Source organism: Dendrobates tinctorius, unplaced genomic scaffold, assembly GCF_039654945.1.
Source record: "Dendrobates tinctorius isolate UK_male_01 unplaced genomic scaffold, ASM3965494v1 ptg000030l, whole genome shotgun sequence".
NCBI lineage: Eukaryota > Metazoa > Chordata > Amphibia > Anura > Dendrobatidae > Dendrobates > Dendrobates tinctorius.
This window is the reverse complement of record NW_027361698.1, coordinates 44,492,023-44,513,992: the sequence shown is the minus strand read 5'-3', so window position 1 is coordinate 44,513,992 and position 21,970 is coordinate 44,492,023. Positions and strand designations below refer to the sequence as shown.

General features: G+C 45.6%; 1 pseudogene; it reads right to left on the bottom strand.

The window, feature by feature from the left end:
- The window catches only part of LOC141086081 (uncharacterized), a 76,703-nt pseudogene that overhangs the window by 36,850 nt on the left and 17,883 nt on the right, over window positions 1-21,970 (bottom strand).

Sequence of the window (21,970 nt, the reverse complement as noted above, 5' to 3'; positions counted from 1 at the left end):
GTATTTATTGCACATCCATAGGGAGTGCTCTGTTCTATGTGCTCACAGACACCCATTACATGATTGCAGGGCACTGATGGTTACCATGGCAGCCAGAGATCAGCTGGAGACCTCTGACTGGCATGATGGTGCTCTTATAAGACCAGTAGGATATTGCTCTCTATGGGATTCTCAATCACAGGTTACAATACTTTAAAGGGATTGTCCACTATTCAGACAACCCTGTCTCCATCAGCTAGTTTGTTCCTAGTAAAATAACAACACTTGCTCTCACCTCTCGCTATTCCAGCTTTGTTGGCATTTGCTCTCCCGGGGTTTGCATCACACTGTCACACAAGCCCTGCATCCAATGAACGCAGTGTTCCCTTGCTCCACCTTCGAACGGATCAGGCACCAACAGGAAGTGAGAGCCACTTCATTGTTTTATTAAGCAATAAACGCCGTTAAAACAAAACCGCACAACAATTTTTAGTGTTTTTGCAATTGCAGTTTGTTTTGTTTTTTTTTTGCAGTTTTATTGCACTTGGATTTTTTTTTCTGTTTTCCAGAACATTGTACGTTAAAATGGATGGTGCAATTTATAATTACAATTTGTCTTGCAAAAAATAAGCCCTACTTTGGCAATGCCAATGGATAAATAAAAGAAAGAAGGGGAGTAAAGAGTGAAAGCACAAAAATGAAAAAAATCGCCCAGTCCTTAAAGGGTCTGTATGAGTTTAGAAGAAAAGTTCTAATTTATTTTTGTCAACACTCATCTATGCGCTGCATTTACTATTGCTACTTGGCACCATTTAAATGAATCAGATGCAAAAAGTGGTGCTGTTTTACAGCCTTTGCTTTCATCTCATTATTGCTGAAGACAAGGAAGCTTTCTTTAGCCATATGTTTTAACCCTATTACTGAAGTACCAGAGTCTATTGGTAACTACTATATTTTACTATTGAACTCATTCTACTCCCAGTTGCAGAGCATTTTTATTGGTACTGTAGCAAAATATGTACAGGTATGGATGTATGACTGGCACTAATTACCATCTGTTCTAGGCTGTAGGTCTCACAGGGGTCGCAGCATATGTTATCCTGAGAAGGCAGTCTCCAATCTTGCCAGGGGGCTTTACTGAGAACCACAAAATGGAAACATTTCACACCTTCTAGTGTCTTTGATGGAGAGACACCAATTGCAGCATGACATTATCTATATATGAGAAAGGTTACACAAGGAGTTTCAGAGAAAAATAATGTATTTATTGGTAAAATTGCCATGGTCCAGTCACAAACCAGCAATTAGAATATTAACATGAGAGGCTGGTCTAGCAATCTGATCTCTAGAGTAAGTCTATAAATTAGGCCTACACACAAAGAAAGATGTTCACATGTGGGGGCAGCCTGGAAAGCTGATGTGAGCCATTCCATATTTCTCCCTCCCTCAGAGTACCAGACTGCAAAGTTCGATATTTCTGTAAGTTTTCTCCCTTTTATCACTATTTTTGCATATTTGTATGTCACTTTTTATTTCCATTTTTATATCCTTTTTATTATAAGCACTGTACCTTTTATTTTAAAGCTTAAAACTTTAACAAGTCTGAACTTTGCATGCTCTAAAGAGTCCATAGCCTTAGAGTGTATGCTCCTGGTTATTGGCACATAGTAGTACTACTTTCGGGACTCATCGCCTGTGTGTTCGGTGAGTGATGGCAGCGTGTATGAGCGGGGTGTGTGGTCTGTGTCGGGGTGTGATTTATGCTCCCACTGCAGCATAGAACAGAGGTTGAATGCTGGACTGAGTGAGAGGAGACAGAATAACAATTGCAGGCGCAACCCCAAGTCACGTGCTGAGAAGCAGGAACGTGACAGGTACATTTATACACGGTCTTCAATAAAATGGCGCTGGAAATTGCAGTATGCGTTCACGTTGACTCCGGCACTATTTTATTGAAGTAATGTACTACAATGTCAACATATCAGTGCGCACGTGCAAAGGCTTAGCCACTGTCTATGATAAACCATTATCCAGTATATTGGTAGTGTTTATTATGCAGTTTACAGTACTGCTTTTTTATACTAGACTAGATAATTACATGGGGAAAAACACAACCTATTGGACATTCTTTGGCTAAAAAGATGTAGTTACTTACTGGTAACAGGATTTCTCAGAGCCCATGAGAATCCAATGGAGAGAGGGGATCCGCCCTTCAAGGACAGGAAACCTACAGATAAAAAGGGCGGTACCTCTCGCTCGCATCAGTTGGTTTACATAGCATGAGAGGACCTCCAAATTAATACAATAATAAACATTTCAACAATAAATACTTATAAGGAAACACCCTGTGACCTATACATAATTCACACACAAACAAAAAGAGTGTACTCACCCACACGTGACAGGAGGGAATATAAGGGTGCTCCCATGGGCTCTGAGAAATCCCATTGCTGGTAATTAACTACATCTTTCTCCTTCCCCCATGACAGCACCACTGAGAGAATTATATTTTAGAAAGGGACCACAGCCTCTAGAACCCTTCTCCCAAAGGTGAGATCAAAGGAAGAGGCTAGATCCAACCGATAGTGTTTGTAAAAGGTAGAAGGAGATGACCATGTGGCAGCCTTACAGCTCTGTTCTATAGAAACCTCTGACTTTCCACTCTGGAGGTTGCCACCAAAGATTGAGTTCTCAATACCCCCGGGACTACATTCCTACTAGACGAGTAGGCCAGTGAGATTGCATCTCTTATCCACCTTGCCAATGTGCCTCTTGAGGCCTTGAGCCCTTTTCTGGGCCACTGAAAATACACAAACAGAGACCTATCCCTCCTACAACTCTGGGTGGCTGCTAGGTATTGAACTAAATACCTTTTCACCCAAGGATTGCCTGCCACATCATGATTATACAGGGCTCCTAATGCAGGCACTTCTACATGCTAGTGGCAAGGCTCTGCTTTAATCCCATTTGTAAAAATTCTATGATAGCCATAATTGGAACCCCGTCCTGGACTCTGACCGCTGAGTTGAACAGGAGTTTTTCCCATAGGCAATAGTAGTGATGATTTTTCTACTACGGAGTAGCACAGAAGTCAAATTTGTGGAAAAATCTCTGTCCCTCGAGCGCCCTCTAAAATTCCATGCTGTCAAGTGTAAGCTTGCTGCCCGAGAATGATATACCGGCCCCTAGGAGAGAAGATCCGGATTCTCCGGCAGCACCAAAGGGTCAGTGACAGACATCATACTCATCCGGAGAACCAAGTTCTTTTTAGCTAGAAAGGGGCTATCAGAATTACCCTTGCCCTGTCCTCTCTGATTTTTCTTTGGACCGCCGGGATCAAGAGAAGGCGTAAGACATTGACTAGAGAATCATTCCATGGAATCATGAAGGCATCTAGAGCCTGAGGGTTCCCCCTTGGATCTATAGAGGAAAAAGGTCTCTACCCTTTTGTTCTGGCTGTTGGCAAACAGATCTATAACTGGAAGATCCCACATCTCTACAATCTGGCTGAATATGAACTGAACGGATCTGTGCAGTTTAGCAATGTGAAAAGAGCGTGAGTGCTATACATAGGAGAGGAGAGAACTGAGGGGCTGATGTGGATAGAGTGTAAAGAGGTAATGCATGGACGGTGGATGTGTGTGAATGCAGTAACCAGGATATAAATGATACAAATGCATATGGTGAATATTTGTTGCAATCCAAATGTACTGGGAATGCGTTTGTTTAAATGTCTTACCTGTCTCCTGCCCTGTCTAACTGCTATGTATAACTGTAAGCTACTTTGAAAAATGTACTTTGAATAAATATACATTAATGCCACCGCTACATACTGCAGCCCCCTTCAGAGAATACTGCAGCCCCCCTCATAGAATATACTGCAGCCCCCTCCACACACACAGTATAATGCAGCCCCCCCATCACTACTTTCAACTGTATCGGTGTTAGGGCTGGCGGAACGCACCAAATAATAAAGATGGTAATAAAGTGCGTTCGCAGCCCGAGGTCCACCGTGCAGGGGTGGTAACCTGCTGCTCAGAAATGGCGGATGCTATATGGCGGTATACTATAAAGACACGCGGGTTATCGTCACCCGGTGTGTACGGGGGCGGACTCTGTTGCTTCACAGAGCCGCACTACCGCTGAACATAAACGCAGGAGCCTGTTTGTGCTCACAGAGCTCGGGTAAAAGAGCGCACAGTGTACGGCCACAGAAGGCTACCCCAAGGACACGGGGTTAGAGTCCCTCTAGGCCCACTGAGCGCGCGGCGTCGCTGCCACGAGCGCCGCTAAAGACGCTGGCAGTGGAGTGTGGAGCACATGCACTGAGGCGTGCTGGATCACTGGTGAGGACCAGTGTCTGACTCAAACCCTGACCTACCTACACCTAAGCCTGGGCGCTAGCAGGCTAGGCTGCACAACACATGCGTACCAATGGTAGGGGTTTCATAATGAGTCAGTCACCAGATACATTCATACGTGCATACATCTCTCATACCTTATAGTCTGCAAATACAGTCTATCCTAGCGCATGGGCGAGCGGCCATGCAAACCTTTTATAGCCACGGGCGTCCGGGACCTTCCTGGCTTCTCGGATGGGCCAATCCGAACATGAGCAGGACCTGAGCACGTGACCCTCGATCTCCAATGGGAGATCACTCCACGGGCATGCTCAGTGGCCTGACATGAGGACTTAGTCCTTGGAGAATCTCGCTGCTGAGCAGCATGCATTGTCATAGCTGTGCCAGAGGTGGCAGCAGCAAGCAAACCCACGGAGTTGGCCTGGGCAGAGCGCCGGGACCAACGAATCTGCTGAGCAGGCTCCACTGCGGCTGAAGAAGAATGGGAGACCGCTGGGAGCAAGGCTCTGGATTCCTTCTGTGCAGTGGCAAGAACCCGACGCCTAACAATCGGTATCTATGATGAACAATCAGGGGCGGTGCTGGGCCCAATAGTGGCCGTGTGGTGTGCCGCTATTAGCGGCACGCCATTGACTGAGGGCCCTTGGAGTAGCGGGGGCCCTAGGCAGCTGCCTGGTCTACCTGTCCCTAATGACAGCCCTGGGTATCGGTTAGAAGAAGGGATCAAATCCACATCCACTGATGGGCTACATCTGGAGGCCAGAGATTCATCCACCACGCCAGAGCTCCTGCTATGCTGGGTAGATCTGCATCCGGAATGTCCACTGTGCTGGACCGCCTAAGCTGCTGGGCGCGTCACTTTCCACACTCTACTGTCTATTAAAGGCAAGCAGCCTACGGCACGTCCCTGTATCCCTTACAGTTTCATCGCTGGAAGTCACTTTTGGTCATGTGACTCTGCTGGCAGGGAGCGACTGCTATGCAGAGCATGACGCTGGCACCAGTAGCATGGTGCGATGACTGCCCTACCCCCACACACCCAGAAAGGCCCACCAGCCCCAGCGGTGGTGGCTTCAGGTCACCGCACCTGCTGACCAGGCTTGGAACGACTTCCATCTTCTTGCTTCACTTCTTCTTTCTTCAGGTAATAAACTAAACTGAAGCTTCTCTGTCAAGGACAGGAAAAAACTGATGAGAGGTAGAGATACTGCCCTTTTTATCTGTAGGTGTCCTGTCCTTGAAGGCCAGATCCACGCTCTCCGTGATGCTGACATGGGAGGAGAAAAAACCCTATATTCCCATACATTACAACTGCCCGACATGGTTGACAGTCACTATTGATACAAACACTGACTGAGCTGCCTAACACACAATGTTACCTGGTCTGTAACATTTTTGGGAGTTTCAGAACTACATGCAAGTATCCCTAATTCTAACACGAGGTTATGGTCTGAAGAAACACATTCAAGCTGCAAATATCAATAATAAGGAACTTGGCTTTTTAAATCTATTTTCCACATGTGTCAGAAAGGCAGAGTACTAAGAAGCATGCATCATGGAATACCTCTCTCATGCTATCTGCCAGGGGCAGCAGGCACACAGCCAACTTCCTGATATAAAGACTTGACAAGATGTTCCATTTGTTCTTTATTTAGTAAAGGTTAGAAGCAAATGTCATCAATCTGCAACTTCACTTCCGACTATCCCCTTACATCAGTCAGCTCGGATATACATCGCAGGTCAGTTCATGCTTGGATAAGACAATTAGCATCAAAAATACTTCTATACTCTAGTCATATAAACCATAAGGCTGAGTTCACACGTTGCATTTTTTTCGCGTTTCCGCGGCGGTTTTAACCGCGCGATTTTGCAGCGAAAACGCGAAAAATAAGCATCCCATGCATTCCTATGGGATTCCGCAATGCTGTGCTAATGCTGCGGTTTTTACCGTGGCGGAATTGCTTCGCGGTAAAAACCGCAGCATGCTCATTAATTTGCGGAATCGCGGCGATCCCGCACCCATAGGAATGCATTGTTCCGCTTACTTCCTGCATGTGGCTGTGCACACCATGCGGAAAGTAAGCAGAACAATTGCGGATGGTACCCACGGTCCGGAGGAGAGGAGACTGTCCTCCGGGCTTTGGGTACCATATCCCTGTAAAAAATAGAATTTAAAATAAAAAATATTGTTATTCTCACCCTCCGACGTCCCGCGCAGCCTTCCCGCCTCTCTCCACGCTCCGGTCCCAGTAGTCCTTTGCGAAAATGCTCGCGATGACGTCCGTTCTCGCGGGATCGCGAAGTCTCGCGGTCATTCGTGCGACGTCATCGCGAATTACCGCGAGACGTCGCGATCCCGCGAGAACTGACGTCATCACGGGCATTTTCGTAAAGGATTACTGGGAACGGCTGCGTGGGACGTCGGAGGGTAAGAATAACACCGTTTTTTATTTTTTTTTACATTCTATCTTTTTCTACTGATGCTGCATAGGCGGCCTCAGTAGTAAAAAGTTGGTCACACTCGTCAAACACTATGTTTGACGAGTGTAACCAACCTGTCAATCAGTTCTCCAAGCGATGCTACAGATCGCTTGGAGAACGCTAGCATTTTGCAAGCTAAATACGCTCGCAAAATGCTAGTTTTTCCGCGGGAAAATCGCGGGAATTTAAAATGCGATTTTCCCGCGGACTGGAATTCCGGAATTCTCGCGGTAATTTCCGCGAGAATTCCGGTACGTGTGAACTTAGCCTAAAGGTAAAATAAATTATTCAGTGCTAACTTATCTTTCATTGTAGACTGCAGTACCTTAAATAATAAATTATAATGTCCCTCAGTGGTATTTCATGCATTTGGGGTGGGACGGATATGTTAAGTAAAAAATAGAGTAAAAATACATAATACTAAGACAGGGGAAATTCAAGTCATACAAATAAATATAGCGTTATACACGAGTCCTATTCTAACCCCGATTATTAGAACCTTGTCGACTATATCTCACAATACTGACTCGCATTTGAATACTGATATTTGCATTTTTAAGTTGCATTTTTACTCTCTAAATCTGCTGTTTTTTTTCTGTCTGAGCTTAGTAAGAATTATCGGATCACTGCTTGTTACTACTTCTTCAAATAAATAAATATATTTTGGATGATAGTCCGGTGACATTAAGGCTGGTTTCACATGGACTGACATGTCCAGTACTGGAAAAACTAGTAATAGACATATCAGTGTTCGTGTGTGTAATAGTTGTGGTATAGTAGTGGAAGACGTGTGGCAATCGGGTGCCACATCAGTACCATGTGTACCAGCACCTGGGAAGTAGCGATACATTTAGTGCTATTCCCCAGAGCCAGGCGCTGAAGACGGCTCTCATCATTCTCCCCTGCTCTGCCGGCGATGAGCATGGGAGACTGTTGAGCGTAATATTCAACTGATTCAACCGCGAGATCAGGCAGCAGCTGATGGGACTATTTCTACCATCAGCCTACACCTGCTCCTGCTAATAACAATGAGAGCATGCGGCGCCTGTACTAGAAATAAATAAATAAAAAAAACATTGTGGGTTACCCTGTATTTTAGTTAACCAGTCAGGCAAAACTGACAGCTGCGGACTGCAACACTCAGCTGTCAGCGTTAGCAAGGCTGGTTATCATGAATTGAGGGGTCCTTGCACTGTTTTTTAAATTTATTTAAATAAATAAGTTAAAAAAACGGCGTGAGGACCAACCCCATTTTTGAACAACCAGCATCGCTAAAGCAGACAGCTGGGGGCTGGTATTCTCAGGCTGGTAAGGGGCCATGGATATTGACCCCCCTATCCTAAAAATAGAAGCTGGCACTTTGAAAAACTTCCCACTTGCTCTGTAGCAGTGGCAAGTGAGCTAATATTTGTGGGTTTTATGCCAACTTTGTATTGTCTAGTGACATCAAACCCATAGGTTAGTAGTGGAGAGGTGTCTATAAGACACCCATCCATTACTAATTCTATAGCTGTATTGTAAATAAAGACACAGCAAGCATAAAGTCTTTTACTTGAAATAAAAACAAAACACAATTTTCCATTTTTATTTAACCCTTTAATGTCTATGGAAGTTGTGAGGTAGCGCTGTTATTCGGGTAGGGGATACTCGCTCAGCAGCCACAAAATCAGATCCGGCACAGATTTTCCATGAAGCAAGCATAGTCCAGGCGGTTTATTAAGCATAAACCATGACCAGCAATATATAAACGGCATAGCGTACATGACAGAGCTTCACTCTGTTAGCAATGTCCAATACGCAGGCTTTTCAGCCTCACAGTTATATCTCACCCCGTCAGGGTTCTCTCATGGCTGCTTCTCCATACTGCAGACATTCATTCCCTCCAGGGAACTCTCAGGCACTTGCAGCCATTACTCACAGCGTCCACAAGTGCTGTCAGGCAGGAAGCCCCATCTCAGTGGGACCTTCCACACTGGACGAACGGGTCCAAGCATTCAACACCTGTGACCTACCCTGGCCACATTATATGGTTCATAGCCACGCCCACCGGGTCACATGACTCTGACCTCATCACAGGTCCTTCAAGCATTTACACACTCTTTCCAACAGTGCTTTAAACACACCCCCCTGGGTGGGTTTGTCGGTAACCAGGCCAGCCCATCTTTCTAGTTACCTGGAGACTTCTCCCTTACACATTGAAACAACACCTTAGCAATATCATTGCTGAACAACACATAAGTCTCCATCCCAAAGCCACCCACTTTGGGATACATAATGGCCATTACGTATTCTGCCATTCATCCTTTCTCTTGGCTTGGGACATCCACACAGCACCCCCTAGCGTGGACACAGTGATTACTACACCACAATGTGCACAGTCCGTCATGGCAGGATGTAACTTTCCGCTGGACTGTGCAGGTCCTGCCTTTGAACTGTCACTGCGTGTAAACATGCAGTTTCAGTTCAGTACCGACAGCTGTCTATGACAGCTGAGGCACAGCAAGGGGGCCAGGGACCCTTTCAGTCGGTCCCTACACCCCAGCGCTGTGATTGGTCAGTCAATCTGACAGACCAAACAGCCGCGATCGAGCAGGAGAGGCTGAAATTTGAGCATCTCCTGCCCGATTAGAGAAGGAGCTCAGCACTGCAGTGGCTGAGCATCCTGCACTGACAGATAGGAGCGGAGCCCCCTCCGCCCCTGGCTGTTAACCCCTCACTGCTGCGATCGCAGCGTCCAGAGGGGGAGGCAGAGGGTAAGGGGCTCCCTCTGCCTCAGGTCGGCGTCCCTGCGATGTAATCGCGGGGCCCGACCTGTGCCATGATGACCTGGAGGTATCATGACAACCTCCGGGTCATTTACCTACGGAAGCTGCAGAGACCATGCTCACAGCATGGTGTCAGCATCTTTCAGCATAGGTATAATACATTACAATGCTGGAGCATTGTAATGTATTATACCTAAAGTGAAAGTGAAAGTCCCATAAAGGGACAAGGTAAAAAAACACATTTTTTTTTAAAAAATACGTAAAGAAAAAAAAATCCCCTAAACATTCCCCTAAAAATACACACATTTATGTAAAAAAAATAAAATAAAAAAATACACGTTTCATATCGCCGCGTCCGTAAAAATCCCATCTATAAAAGAGTCACCCTAGTTAACCCCTTCAGTGAACGCCGTAAAAAAAACCAAAAAACCACAAAGTAAGAAATTATACTTTTTCCAAGCGGTATCATCATACAGCTTGGAAAAAGTGCAATAACACGCGATCAAAAAGACAGATATAAATTAACATGGTACCGCTGAAAACGTCATCTTGTCCCACAAAAAACGAGCCGCCATACAGCGCCATCAGCTGAAAAATAAAACAGTTATAGCTTGCAGAATAAAGTGATGCAAAAATAATTATTTTTTCTATAAAAGTTTTTATTGTGTAAAAAACACTAAAACATAAAAAAGATATAAATGAGGTATTGCTGTAATCGTAGTAACCTGAAGAATAAAGCTGCCATACTAATTTTACCACAAGAGGAACAGAGAAAAAAAATTCCTGAATTGCTAGTTTTTGTTCATTCTGCCTCCACAAAAATCGGAATAGAAAGCGATCAAAAAATGTTATGTGCCCGAAAATGGTATCAATAAAAGCATCGGCTCATCCCACAAAAAACAAGCCCATACATGACTCTGTCGGCCGGAATATGGAAAAATTATAGCTCTCAAAATACGGCGATGCAAAAATTTCTTACAAAAAATTCTTACAAAAAAAAGTGTCTTTTAGTGTGTGACAGAAGCTAAACACAAAAAAAGGATATAAATCTGGTATCGCTGCATTCGTACTGACCAGAGGAATAAAGTCGCCTAATCACTAATACCGCATGAGCAACGGCGTAAAAAATAAAACCAATTCTTCACCTTTTGTGGATTTGTGCATTCTGCCTCCCAAGGATCGCAGTAAGGCGATCACAGTGGTTTACCCCCATATATGGGGTACCAGCGTACTCAGGACAAATTGCACAACAACTTTTTGGGTCCAATTTCTCCTGTTACCCTTGTTTAAATAAAAATTGGGGAGCACAAAGATAATTTTTGTGGAAAAAAAATATGATTTTTTTATTTTCACGGCTCTACGTTATAAACTTCTGTGAAGCACTTGGGGGTTCAATATGCTCACCACACATCTAGATAAGCTCCTTGGGGGTCTAGTTAATAAAATGGGGTCACTTGTGGGGGGTTTCAACTGTTTAGGCACATCAGGGGCTCTGCAAACGTAACATGACGCCCACAGACCATTCCATCAAAGTCTGCATTCCAAAACGGCGCTCCTTCCCTTCTGAGCTCTGCCATGCGCCCAAATAGTGGTTCCACCCCACATATGGGGTATCTACGTACTCAGGACAAATTGCACAACAACTTTTGTGGTCCTATTTCTCCTGTTACCCTTGTGAAAATAAAAATTTATGGGCAAAAAGATAATTTTTGTGGAAAAAAATGATTATTATATTTTCACGGCTCTACGTTATAAACTTCTGTGAAGCATTTGAGGGTTCAAAGAGCTCACCACACATCTAGATAAGCTCCTTGGGGGGTCTAGTTTCCAAAATAGTGTCACTAGTGGGGGGTTTCCACTGTTTAGGTACATCAGGGTCTCTCCAAATGTGACATGGCGTCCGATCTCAATTCCAGCCAATTTTGCATTGGAAAAGTCAAACGGCGCTCCTTCCCTTCTAAGCTCTGCCATGCAGCCACACAATGGTTTACCCCCACATATGGGGTATCTACGTACTCAGGACAAATTGCACAACAACGTTTGGGATCATTTTACCCTTGTGAAAATAAAAATTTTGGATGAAAAGATCATTTTTGTGGAAAAAATATGATTTTTTTTATTTTCACGGCTCTACGTTATAATCTTCTGTGAAGCCCTTGAGGGTTCAGAGCTCTCACCACATATGTAGATAAGTTCCTTGGGGGGTCTAGTCTCCAAAATAGGGTCACTTGTGGGGGGTTTCCACTGTTTAGGCAGCACATCAGGGGCTCTCCAAAGGCGACATGGCGTCCGATCTCAATTCCAGCCAAAAAGTCAAATGGCACTTCTTCCCTTCCGAGCTCTGCCATGCACCTAAATAGTGGTTTACCCCCACATATGGGGTATCAGCATACTCAGGACAAATTGCACAATAACTTTTGGGGTCCTGTTACCCATGGGAAAATAAAAATAGGGGATGAAAATATCATTTTTGTGGAAAAAATATGAATTTTTAAATTTTACGGCTCTACGTTATAACCTTCTGTGAAGCCCTTGGGGGTTCAAAGTGCTCACCACACATTTAGATAAGTTTCTTGGGGGGGTCTAGTTTCCAAAATGGGGTCAGTTAAGGGGGGTTTCCACTGTTTAGGTACATCATGAGCTCTCCAAACGCGACATGGCGTCCGCTCTCGATTCCAGCCAATTTGACATTCAAAATCTCAAATGATGCTCCTTCCCTTCTGACCAATGCCGTGCGCCTAAAGATTGGTCTTCCTCCACACATGGGGTAGCGGTGTACTCAGGAGAAATTGAACAACAAATATTGTGATTTATTTTCTCCTGAAACCCTTGACAAAATAAAAAAAATTGTGTCCAAAGAAAAATTTTGGGGAAAAAAGTTAAATGTTAATTTTTTCCTTCCACATTGCTTCAATTCTTGTGAAGTACCTAAAGGGTTAATAAACTTCTTGAATGTGGTTTTGAACACCTTGTGGGGTGCAGTTTTTAGAAAGGTATCACTTTTGGGTATTTTCTATCACATAGACCCCTCAAAGTAACTTCAAATGTGATGTGGTCCCTAAAAATAAAATGGTGTTGTAAAAATGAGAAATCACTGGTCAACTTTTAACCCTTATATTGGTTCTAAAATTGTATTGATGCAAAGTAGGCATGTGGGAAATGTTGTTTATTAACTATTTTTTCTCCTTCTCATTTTTTTTTCTCATTCTCATTTTTCTCATTCTCACTTCTCATTTTTCTATTCTCACCTCGACATGCTTAGCATATCATTCTCCGCAAGGAGAAATGATACTTCTTGGATATCGGTCAGACGCCTCTGTCACAGCCAAACCAGATCTCCCACTTTGCACTGATGAGGGGCAGTACCCCGAAACACAGTGTCTGCAAATGGAGATTCTGGCTTGGCTTTTATCCTAAGTCATGAAACTGGGCTCGTTAAAGGGTCAACATTGACTTTTACGATTGCTACCTCCAATAGGTGGCACTAGAGTTCTAGTCCTCTTCCTCTCTGAAGAGACAATTTGCATAATTAGCATATTTCCCAGAGGAGCATTGCGGCTTTGTCTCCTCACCTCAACATGCTTAGCATGTCATTCTCCGCAAGGAGAAATGATACTTCTTGGATATTGGTCAGACGCCTCTCTCACTGCCAAACCAGATCTCCCACTTTGCACTGATGAGGGGCAGTACCCCGAAACACAGTGTCTGCAAATGGAGATTCTGGCTTGTCTTTTATCCTAAGTCATGTAACTAGGCTCGTCAACATTGACCTTTAGGATTGCTACCTCCAATAGGTGGCACTAGAGTTCTAGTCCTCTTCCTCTCTGAAGAGACAATTTGCATAATTAACTATTTTTTGTGACATATCTCTCTGATTTAAGGGCATAAAACTTAAAAGTTTGAAAATTGCAAAATTTTCACCATATTTCCATTTTTTTCATAAATAAACGCAAGTCATATCGAAGAAATTTTACCACTAACATGAAGTACAATATGCCACGAAAAAACAATGTCAGAATCAGCAGGAGCCGTTGAAGCGTTCCAGAGTTATAAGCACATAAAGTGACAGTGGTCAGCTTTCAAAATTAAGGCCTGGTCATTAACCTACAAAATGGCTTGGTCGTTAAGGGGTTAAAAATAACAAACACAATTATACTCACCTAAAGCCCATTCCATTAAATTCCTCGTCTCGTGTAACAAAACAAAAATATAAAAACAACAATATCACTTACCTGTCCGACATTTTAGTTTTCGACCTGGATGGTGCCAAGATGCGACTGTCCAGGCTGAGAACTACTGATGAATGAGCTGCAGCAAGTGCAGCATCAATGATCCCTATATACAGCACGAGCCCCACACAGCCTCACTATATACACTGCATGAGTCCCACACAGCCTCCCTATACATTGCATGAGGCCCCCATAGCTTCCCCATGTGCAGCATGTCGCCCCTATAGCCTCCCCATGTGCACCATGTTGCCCCATAGTCAGCACCATGTGCAGCGTGTCTCCCCCATGTGCAGCACCATGTCACCCCCATATGCAGCATGTCACCCCCATATGCAGCACCAGCGACTAGGATGAGGATTCGGACATATTTTTATGCATGGGATAAAATTATTTAAAATCGGTGGGTACTGCAGACTAATCAAAGGTTTCAAAATGGAATCTTCATGGAGGGAGCTGGGAAAAGTTCAACAATCACGCAGACTCAATCCTTTCTATCAAAAATCCTTGGAATCCGTAGATAAGCTAGTGCATCCAAAACCAGTCATTCCATAATGCGAAACCAGTCATCATCAGAATGAAACAACTGTCTTCTGAATTATAAATTTAAATCCAGGGTCTCCGCACTTTTCCCAGGTCTGCTCTATGGGGTTAAGGCCAGGCGAGTTTGCTGGACAATCAAGCACAGTGATACTGTTGACCAGGTATTGGCACTTTTGGCAGTGTGGACAGGTGCCAAGACCTGCTGGAGAATGAAATTTCCATCTCTTAAAAGCTTTTCGGCAGAGGGAAGCATGAAGTGCTCTAAAGTTTCTTGGTAGACGGCTGCGCTGACTTTGGTCTTGATAAAACACAGTGGACCAACACCAGCAGATGACATGGCCCCCAAAACATCACTGATTGTGGAAACTTCACACTAGACACAAGCAGCATGGATTGTGTGCCTCTCCACTCTTCCTCCAGACTCTGGGACCTGTGACGGTTACGTGTGAGTGGACACACCGCCTCAAAAAGGGCGAATTTTTCTGACACACGTGACCCTGGATACACCGCCTCCTGCAGGGTGAATTTAAATAATATAGGGAAACACCAGGGAAAACAGTTACAACGGTGGGCCCTGCTCCAGGGAACAGGGACGTGGAGACCTCCTGCACTCCCCTGCCAGTGTCTCTGCACTCCTCATGCTCCCTATACAGGCTCCTCTCCTGTTGCCGAGCAGGACACCTTTAAACCCTAGATCACCCTGCACCTATTCCTAACAGTGAGGTGGACAGTGCAGAGACTATTCCCACCGCTGCACTAATACACACACAATAGGAAAGATACAAACGGGGATAACACCACTTAGCTTTGCTCTGTTGCTCTTGCTCCCAGCAACAGAGTCCACCACCAGAATGCAGCTTTCCTCCTGAATAGCTGCTACTTCGCCAAGCTTTGTCAGAGCTGCAAGGAACTACTCACTGTGGGTCCTTCCACATGAGGACTCTGACTGAGCTGCAAGGAACGCTCTCTAGCTCCTTCCTCCACCAAGGATGGTTGGAAATGACCAATATCACCAACAGTGAGTGAGAAAACAAAACACTCCTATATAGTTAAGCCAGAGCAATCACACCTGCTTCATAATCATGTGCACTAAACTAAAGTAACCAGAGTGCAATGACCCCAACGGCCACCGGGGGCAAAACTAGAACTGAAACCACCAAAGTGCAATGACCCTAATGACCACCGGGGGCAAAACTAACTTTAGGCACACAGCATAAGGAAAAAACAAAGGTTACTAGTGCTTTTATCTGTCATAATCCAGCATGGATTATGACAGTACCCTCCCTTAATGAGGGGCCTCCGGACCCTCAAGACCGCTTCTCATCAGGGAAACACCTACAGCGGGGACGCCCTGGTCCAGAGTTCACCCCAGCAACTACCTGCACTTCAGGTTTATGACAAACGAGCACCGCTGGTATTGGCAAAGTATGTTCTGGAGGCACCACCCATTTCCAAAGCGCCGATCTGGGGAACGAGAGGTGTATGGGCAAGTATGTGGGTAACTCCAGCTGGTAAGTCTCCGGGCCCTGGATAGCTGACACCAGATACAGCCCGATCACCTGAGAACTCCAGACCCCCGCAACACACTTCCACTGGATGTTTTTGGTGGCCACCCATACATGCTTGTTCACACACAGGTCCGGACCTGAACGTTTATTGCCACACATTCGTTTGTCAAAATAGGGTGAACTCTTTCTGGAATTGACAACAGAGGTATCCCCCTGTGTCACCACACTCACACCCCTGCAATTCAGCAAGGGAAACACCACCCTCCAACCCCTCTTACTACGAGGACTGTGCCTCTCAGGGTTGGCTAATGGCGAGGGTTGAGCCTCGCCCCTACTCTCCTGTAGCATCTCCGCTGCTCTCACTGGAGAGGAAGGGGATGATTGTAGAGCGATGGCAGGGACAGTAGCCCCTAGGCAGCAGCCCTCACACGACTGCTCCCAGCTGACTACTTCCCTAATCCGCCAATCTAAGACTGGGTTGTATTTTTTAGACCAAGGGGGGTCCAAAATGATAGGTGCTAGCTTTCCCTCCAAGGCGTAGTATGACTGGGACTCATCCTGATGTCCGCTATGCAGCTCAATGTCTTCTACAACTTGATTTAACCCCCCGGCTCAGTGGGACAGAGTTAATGGCCTGGACGCTTATGGGTTTGTTCAGCATCTTACACCTCAGACTATGAGTCTGGACAACCTGAGCATCCACCAGACTGACTTCTGCTCCACCATCCACAAACACCGGTATGCCCTCAGGTACCTCGTCAACATCACCTCTGTTGTCATAGTACCTTCTGAGGAGGAAATATACACTCCCATGTCGTCTTCCTCCACGTGACCAGGGGGACATGGCTTCTCTGACAGTACAGAAGTTTCTGCGTCTGTGCCAAGGACTAAATCATTAGTCTGCTCACTACAGGGACGTACCCCTTCACCTTGGGGAACATCAGGCAGCACCATGGGGACACCGACTCCACTCACCTGCCTGGGCACGTCCGCCTGTATAAGCAAGTCCTGCTCCCCAGCAGGGACTCCACGGCACATCCTCGCCAAAGCCGTATATGGACCCTCTAGTTGAGGCAGAGGATAGGCCTCAGACCCATAATTCCGCAGCAGGTGCTGCTGAAACACATCATTCAGCTCCTCACTAACCTCAGTGAGGGCCAGCAGCAACTGCTCACCAGTCTGCACTTGGCCATTGGCTCAACAGAGAAAAATGTTATGGTTGGTGATAATGTGACAGTTACGTGTGACTGGACACACCGCCTCCAGCAGGCGAATTTCAAAATTACACGCGTATCTGGATACACCGCCTCCAGCAGGGCGAATTTAAATAATAAAGGGAAACACCAGGGAAAACAGTTACAACGGTGGGCCCTGCGCTAGGGAACGGGGGACGTGGAGACCTCCTGCACTCCCCTGCCAGTGTCCCTGCACTCCTCAGGTTCCCTATACAGGCTCCTCTCCTGTCGCCGAGCAGGACACCTTTAAACCCTAGATCACCCTGCACCTATCCCTAACTAGTGAGCTGGACGGTGCAGAGACTAATCCCACCGCTGCACTAATACACACACAAAAGGAAAGATACAAACAGGGATAACACCACTTAGCTTTGCTCTGTTGCTCTTGCTCCCAGCAACAGAGTCCACCACCAGAATGCAGCTTTCCTCCTGAATAGCTGCTACTTCGCCAAGCTTTGTCAGAGCTGCAAGGAACTCCTCACTGTGGGTCCTTCCACACCAGGACTCTGACTGTGCTGCAAGGAACTCTCTCTAGCTCCTTCCTCCACCAAGGATGGTTAGAAATGACCAATATCACCAACAGTGAGTGAGAGAACAAGACACTCCTATATAGTTAAGCCAGAGCAATCACACCTGCTTCATAATCACATGCACTAAACTAAAGTAACCACATTGCAATGACCCTAATGACCACCGGGGGCAAAACTAACTTTAAGCACACAGCTTAAGGAAAAAAAGGTTACTAATGCTTTTATCTGTCATAATCCAGCATGGATCATGACAGGAACTTAATTTTCAACTAAAATTCAAAATTTACTTTCATCTGAAAACAACACCTTGGACCTCCGAGCAACAGTCCAGTTCTTTTTCTCCTTGGCCCAGGTAAGACGCTTCTGGTGTTGTCTATTGGTCATGAGTGTTTAGACACAAGCAATGTCACAAAGGAGGAAGAAAAAGACCATGTTTTTCAATGCATCCGCGCTGACCACACAAGGACAGAAATATTCTTCATGACTTTATTGTGCTGACGCGTTTCGTGGCAGAACTCCCACTTCCTCAGGGCCAAAGAATTCAGATCTTTTTCTTCCTCCTTTGTGACAGTGGTATCTATGGGAGTCTGCAGCGACCACTGGTTCCTTTCACATTCTGCAAGGGGTTGTGACTGTTCACAACCTGTAAAGGTGAGTGCACTAACCGTGTATTGTCACCCAAAAAAAATCACTTTTATCGCCCTATGTGCACTCTCTTTCCCTAATTTTAGACACAAGGAATGGGACACGTGTAGCCCATGTCCAGGATACGTCTGTGTGTGGTGGCTCTTGAAGCAATGACTCCAAGGGGTCCATTCATTGTGAATCTCCCCCAAATTTTTGAATGGCCTTTTCTTAACAATCCTTTCAAGGCTGCAGTTATCGAAGTTGCTTGTGCACCTTTTCCTACCACACTTTTTCCTTCCACTCAACTGTAATGCTCGCGCCCTGGCTGGTTGGCGCGAGCGAGGGGAGTGGCCCCACTGTGCCACAAACCAGACTACCCTGGAAGGGGCGTGACTAAGCAGCTACCTTGGTGTTCACTGGAGCTTCTGATAGTGAGGTCAGGCTTGTGCGGCAGGTAGCTGCCAGGTACCACTCTAGGGTTTTGTCTGGCTGTGGCTGCTGATCCCACTGAGGGACTGGACACTGATAGTAGGTGTGGGCAGGTGCTGACAGGCATGACTGGTACTCTGGCAGGGAAGCGGGCACTCTGGCAGGCACAGAGGAGGCACTGGCAGGCGGGCACGGCTAAGGCACTGGCAGGCAGGAACTGACTCGGTATTGACAGGACAGAGACACGGACTGGGACGAGTAGGATATGTGAACAGGTAGGGGCTGTTCACACTGGAGGTGCAGGAACTGGTTCGGGAAGGACGGAACATAGACAGATATACATGGTGTGAGGGAACAGGTAGAAAGCTGCTCACACAGAAGATGCAGAAGCTGGTTCAGGAACCAGTACAGATGGGTAGGACAAGGATCCACAGGATACGGTATGGAAACAGATCAGAACCGCAGGGTTGCGGAGCGGGGTAGAACCGCAAGGGGCGGAGCAGGGTAGAACCGCAAGGCTAAGGCGAGAAACTGCAGTTTTCAGCAAGAGGTTCTGCAGCAGCAGGTGCCACAGGAAATGAGAGCAGAGTGGAGCCGCAGGTATGCGGAGAGAAACTGCAGTTTGCAGTAAGAGATTTGTTTGCATCAAGAGGTTCTGCAGCAGCAGATGCCCCAGAGAAGGAGAGCAGAGCGGAACCGCAGGTATGCGGAGAGGAGCTGCAGCAAGGCGTTCTGCAGCAGCAAGAAAGAAGCAAGGCGGAACCGCAAGGTATGCGGAGAGAAGCTGCAGCAAGAGGTTCTGCAGCAGCTGAGCAAAGCGGAACCGCAAGGCATGCGGAGAGAAGCTGCAGCAAGAGGTTCTGCAGCAGGAGCAGAGCAAAGCGGAACCGCAAGAGTGCGGAGCACTGGCAGAGCAAGGAACCAGAGCAGGCAGACGGAGAGGGCTTAAGGATAACACAGCAGGGAAAGGAGCCACAGACAAGGAGACTAACCAACAGAGGTATAGGACAGATTTCAGACTAGGCAACGTACAGAGCAAGGCAGAGACAGGGATAAGACGGACACAGGTAAAGATGGAGTTCAGACAAAGCAAGGTACGAGTCAGTGCACAGGAACAAGGACACAGACCAGGATATTCTGCCTCCTGTTGGATGGAACGAGAAATGCACAAGGCACATGGAAAGAGATCTGGGAATGAAGCCCCCAGAGCAGGCAGAGACAGGCAGGACCTGGCAACTCAGCAGCAAGACACTGAGTAAAGGCATTGCTCAGGCAGCTTCCACCAGGTGGAGTGGCCCTAAATACTAGAGGCCTCTTGGTATTTGCCTGGGAACACCATAGGCAGGTGCACACTGATTCCATAAGAACCAGAGAGTGCAGGCGCCGCCCCCCTATGCACACAGTCAGGAAGTATGCAGAGAGCATGCGTGAGGCAAGCATAGAGCCGGCAGCAGACAGAACTCACAGCATGGCCCAGAGTAGTGAGTAAGGTAGGTGGGGGATGGGAGGCCATGCAGTGATGCCAGCAGGGTTGTTACATCAACTTTCCATTAATATGCTTGGATACAACACTTTGTGAACAGCCAGCTTCTTTAGCAATGACCTTTTGTGGATTACCCTCCTTGTGGAGTGAGTCAATGACTGCCTTCTGGACATCTGCCAAGGCAGCAGTCTTCGCCATGATTGTGGAGCCTACTGAAACAGACTAAGGGACCTTTTTAAAAGGCTTAGGAAGCCTTTGCAAATTTTTTTTGCTAATAATTCTAATTTACTGAGATAATGGCTTTTGGGTTTTCATTGGCTGTAAGCCACAATCATCAACATTAACAGAAATAAACACGTGCAATAGATCACTCTGTAATGACGCTATATAATATTTGAGTTTCACTTTTTGTATTGAATAACTGAATTGAATTAACGTTTTGATGATATTCTAATTTTGTGAGAAGCACCTGTACATCTACGAGAGCCTATAACTACTGTAGTTCCAGTAAACAGCATATGCATTCACCCGATTTTCGCTGCTCAATGTATATTCACTCTATTACGCATATGTAAATAATACATATGTTCTTGACAAATCTGTCAGAAGGAAATCCTGAAATTCTCCCATAATTCATAGAAAACAGGCTCAAATAAACAGTATCTGTCGCCTGCATTGCCTGCTTATTACTTCTGACTGTCAGCAGAGGAGTTTGTAGCGGGAGCGATTACAGCAATGATACTATATTAGGATATTGCTCATGCCACAAACCTATAATAGAAGCGCCTCTTCATATAAAGAAAAGAAATGCAGTGTGACTCCTGCTGTTTGCTGTATTTCTGTGAACATTTTTAAAGAAAAAATTTATTGACATTCCTGTGGTTAGAAATCAGTCTGAACTTTTGTTTCTGCTTTCCTGACACAGCAGACTCCCATGGTAATACATTTTTCATACGCTGTTTAAGAATTTCTTGATGTACAGTGCTTCACATAAAGACATCATGTTTAGAAGTTATTCCTCTTACTAGCCAAAATGGATTAGAGCATGTCTATTTCTGCCAGGAAGCCTGTTTTTTGTCAGGCAAAGTACCATTATCATGTCTAAACAATAACGGCAGCCACTTTCCAATCAGAAGAATGCGGCATTAAAAATCAATTATACACTGATGATGTGTATTATAGACGGGTATGGATACTGATTTCATTATGATAAAGCGGTCCTATGTATATTACCACTACAAGCCCATACTCTTAGTAACTGAAACGTCATGACAAATGATGCCTGGATGAGGGTTCGGTGATGTGTGGTGCGAACTTTGAACCCCCAAGGGCTTCACAGAAGTTTATAACGTACAGCCGTACAATTAAAAAATCATATTTTTTCCACAAAAATGATCTTTTCACCCTCAATTCTTATTTTTCCAAGGGTAACAGGACCCTAAAAGTTATTGTGCAATTTGTCCTGAGTACGCTGATACCCGATATGTAGGTGTAAATGACTATTTGGGCGCATGGCAGAGGTCGGAAGGGAAGCAGCACCACATGACGTTTTTGGCTGGAATTGAGATCGGACACCATGTTGCGTTTGGAAAGCCCATGATGTACCAAAACAGTGGAAACCCCGCACAAATGACACCATTTTGGAAACTAGAGCCCCCAAGGAACTTATCTAGATGTGTGGTGAGCACTTTGAACCCCCAAGGGCTTCACAGAAGTTTATAATGCCCGGGCGTGAAAATAAAAAAAATCACATTTTTTCCACAAACATGATCATTTAGTCCCCAATTTTTTTATTTTCCCAAG